Source organism: Pleurodeles waltl, chromosome 4_2 (assembly GCF_031143425.1).
Source record: "Pleurodeles waltl isolate 20211129_DDA chromosome 4_2, aPleWal1.hap1.20221129, whole genome shotgun sequence".
NCBI lineage: Eukaryota > Metazoa > Chordata > Amphibia > Caudata > Salamandridae > Pleurodeles > Pleurodeles waltl.
In genome coordinates, this window is record NC_090443.1 from 276779430 (window position 1) to 276784038 (window position 4609).

The following is a 4609-nucleotide window of genomic DNA, read 5'->3' on the forward strand; positions in this document are numbered from 1 at the left end:
TTCAGGGGGCAGATACCATGTGTTTTTTCACATTCGGGCTCCTTGCACGTTAATTGATTGTCTGCTGTCTGGTGTACGTTTCTAAATAGTTTTGTCATTTGTCTAAGAAATAATATTATGAATGTTAACCTTAAATTCTGAATTACCCTAATTTTACCTAGTCCGATGAGATTAGAAATGTTTTCCCGTGGATTTAGACTACTTTTAGCCATAAGTCAGTATAAAATGTATTTTTTTCAGCACTTCCTCCTGAAGAAGAACCTCCATCCCTTCACATCTAACTTCTATTGCACACCTTAGAGATAGCCCTTCTTTTTCCGTGGCACAGGCTATAGTGACGCTGAGGTTCTTGCAACCAAACTCAGGCAGCACTGTCAGATGACTGATTTCACCAGTTGGGAGAGAAGGGAATGTCTGCAATGTACTAGACAACCTGTTACCTTCTAGTCAGACACAAGGCGCTCCCTAAAGTGTTCTGCCCATTGGTTTTGTAAAAAAAATTAGCCTTATGAACCATCGACCCTATCAGAAAGACTGAAAACAAACCTGACCATCACCACCCCCTGCTTGAGAGAGTGGAAACTGAGAGCTCATCCAACGGAACACCTTAAACAATGTATTCTCTAAAGCATTAAACAATACTGGCTTCCTCGGTCTCCCTTACCTGTTTTATTTTAGCCTGACCGCCCTCAATGATCCACTTTATTTCGGGCCGTGGGTCTTTTGGCTGCTTTCTCTACAACGCAAAGATGTTCTTTTCCCCAGAGCTCTCTGTTGTACAGTTCCAGTTTGCGTCCTCTAAAGCATGAGTTTACACTGGTTTTTATAGTTTTCAAAGACTAGAAAATAGAGAAATGTTTACTTAAAACAGATGCAGTAAAATTGCACATCGCAAATTGCTAGGCACAGTTCCCACAGGCCCAGAAATGTCACTCAGAGTAACACCAGGGATGTGAAGCTAATGCAAAGATCCATAATCATATTAATAATAGCAATTGCTCTTACTTTAATTGAAAAAAGCATATTGAACTGAAATCACACACTATACAATTAAGAAGCCTCCTCCTCAGTGCCCTAATCAGACACAGATCAGTACAGCATGGTGCAAGATTTCCTCATTCACTTAGCACACGTAGAATAGAGGCAGTTGCAGTGCAAGCTTCCTTCCCACACAAACAAATTGCAGGATAAGACCTTCATGCCCTGCATGGCCACCTAGGCTCTGTTAATTAATTTCCAATATCGGTTATGCATGACATCGGTGCCTCCGGAATAATCCTAAATGATCCTTAGGATTGTTTCACATTATTTGCATCCTCGGTGAAATAATGCACATGCCATATTACTTTTGCAATGCCTGAGCCTCTTTCCTTGATTTTCTAAGTTAAATCAAAAAGCCACCACAGCTCAAGTGCCCTTGGATTGCTGCTTTGAATCTTGGTGGGTTGTGCTGCGAAAATAGTTCTCGGAACTACACTTGGTTTCCTGGTTTCTTTTGTTTTTCTATAGAGGAGTACAAAGACCAGGAGCAAAGAGTGCAAATCCGACCAGGCTGCGGTTACTGGATGCAGTTTAAAAGTAAAAGCACCCCATAGAGCTGCCAGTTTTCTGCAGGACTTACAAATCTCATGCCGGTTGCAAGGCCTTGCTTACATAGGAGGCGAAGGTGAATATTCACTATCGCGTGGAAGAAGGACTCACTGCCTGAGTTTAAGCGGCTGGCTTCATCGAGAGTTGTGGGGTAGAGTCAAGTGGTGGACCAGTGGTCATCAGGGCAGACCAGGGTTTCAAAAGCAAGTTGATGCTATATGAATCCTAAAGAGCAAGAGTGTATTAGTTAAGCGCACTAGGACCACCGTCTGATTTGGCACTGAGATTGGGAGTGGTGCATGATTTCACCAGCAACTGAGGTATTTAAGCTTTAGGGTGTCAGGGAATCACATTTTCTGATCTTCTGCCCCCTATTTGGAAGTCCTAAGAGGGAAGGGCTATGTCAACCTTCTCCTTTCAAAGTATATGTTAGAGGAGACTTTTCTGCCATCTCTACCTAGGATGCCTATTGGTTGAGGATTTTACTTTCCAGTTCAGAGGGCAGTACTGCGTGACCCCAGTGACAATGAGAGGAAGAGAAGAGCTATAAATAAATAGGAACATGGTTTCACCAGCCTGTGCTTTAGGGTAATAAAACATTGGGAAGAAATTTATGCCAGAAGGCAAGTCGGGGTACTTCTCTAGGCCTGGGTACCGGAGGGTCTCCTGGAGACTCCATAAGAAGTGTTTCCTGTTGTCACTGGATCTTTTTCTTTGCAAACATTTACAGGTGAAAACCTTGTGACCCCTTGCTCTTTACCCCCACAGCTGTGTGCCACAGCAAGGCACCAGGTGCAGATTGAAGTGACGTGAAGCTCCAGAAACAGACATACATTTGTTCATTTAGTAATATAATTCATTTGCTCCTGTTCCGGAAGGTGAGAGTCACAAGTTGTTTTTCTTTGTGTTGCAAACCTTCATAAACATCACAATAGGCATGAGTTATGAACAGACAGACATACGTTATGAAATTAGGTCTTCCCTAGAAAGTCGGGACAATAGTTTCTTTTGATATTTTAAAACCTTGCTGTTCATGGAGGTTGCTGCAGCATTTTCATCCTTCGCAGGAATCAATACTCTTCGAGGTTGAATCTTTGAACTAAGTAAGTAGTGTGGTAGAACCATCAACACAATTTCAATATAAACCCAATTAATTTAAACACCATAACCAATGTGGCCACGGAAGGAGCACTCTAGCCGGAAATAAAGTTAAGGGATTTATTACAAACATAAGCACAAATAAAATGATACTCAGGTGGCACAATGTGCCGCTAGGGCCTCTTGAATGAGGCCCTCTGTGTTCTGCCAATGCTGCTTGAAAATTAACCTCATAAGTTTGAACAGTTGACCGTTGTCACTGAGCCTGAGAGGACATCAGTTTAGTATTGTGTTGTTAATGGTTGTTTAAAGTAGATGAGTTGCTAGGAGAGAGTGTATGTAGAAAGGTGTGGTGTATGTGCAAGCAGTGGTTTGCCCTAAAAGCTTGTGAAAGCCTACCAAGGGGTCAGTTTGTAAGTGTTCACAAACTTCCCTCTGCCTGTTTCCCAACCTTGAAAAGTCTGGAGATTTACACTAATCAAGGTCCGAGATATATTTTTTCCCATGCTATGAAGGTGAACAGATTACTCCCAAACTTCCTGGCGCTGTAGAAGACGACTTTTCTTTCTAGAGGGAAATGATTTTCTCTGGAGAAATACAGAAATGTACTGTGAAAAGCACAGGACTCCCAAAGGACACAGAAAAAACAAAGTTCACTCGATGAGGAACTTTAACAGTCATGTGTTTTATTTTCATATTTATAAGATTTTATGCAATTTTGTAGACTGTGACAGGAGAAGGATGTATTTGGCAGTGTCAGGAGCACTAACCTGTTGTCCAAAGGGTGCAACGCCCAGCTGAGTGTCGCCAACTTTCACTATTACATACTCCTAGTGGCTTAATCAGAAAGGGGAATGGGAAGTGATATAAGGCCAATAGTCCTCATCAGGAATCAGCTCACAATCAGCCTTCGTTCTCTATTAACTAACATTAGCTTTGATCATTGGATACCTCAACAAAAAGCATGCACAACTTACTGTTTTCAACAAGGTCTTCTTTCAGATCACGTGGTTTATGTCCAAATGATTACACCAATATGAGCCTACCTGTCCTTCATTGGAATCTACTTGTGATTCTCCCTTTTAGATGATTGTTCTATTAACTGAATAGTTAGTGAGTTCATTATAGTGTAGTAAAATAATTGATTGTATTATGTGTTGTTATATTAATAATCTTTCACTGTTTGATGTTGCTATTTATTAGTATAAATATTGTGAGGTCGTAAGCATTGTATCTGGTGATGAGTTATGGTTTGCGTGGCTGTTGTGTCATTTATGGATTGCACTCCTAACAATAACTAGCAGATTTACATGTTTTTCTTTAGTTTTAACTGCTTAGTAACTACTCTATAATTGTGTGTTCTGGGGGGGGGGAATTCTGAGGTATTTTTAAAAACACATTGATGTGTTGTAACCATAACCAACCATAACCTTTTTTAAACTTTGATTTATTCAGTGAAAGTTTGGAGTCAGACTGTGCACCGAAATCTGTCTGGGCCAACCAACCCCTGCTGCACATGGCCTTCAGTTGTGAGCAGTTTGGTTAGTATGGCTAGGCCCTGCAACCTACCCAACAGGTAGCCAACCCACCGCTGCACACACACAGGCTTTGACCTTTTACTACTGGGGGTACACCACAGTGCCAGGACTGTGGCCAGGCTATGTTCCAACCCTGCTGCATGTGGCCAACCAGTATGTGTGGCTTCTGGGCAAGTACAGCCTTACTTGTTGGCCCAAGGGAGGTACATGATTCACCAATCCTGCAATAACAAACAGTTGTTTTTTATGTTAAAACCTGGTAGGGGCTCTTTGGCTCCCCTTATGGCCTTGTAAGTCAGGGTAGGTTCACCCTGTCCTCTAAGGACGTTTTGTGTTTTTCTTTTTCACCACACGTTGCTTAATGACCCGTGCTGGGTAGTGGA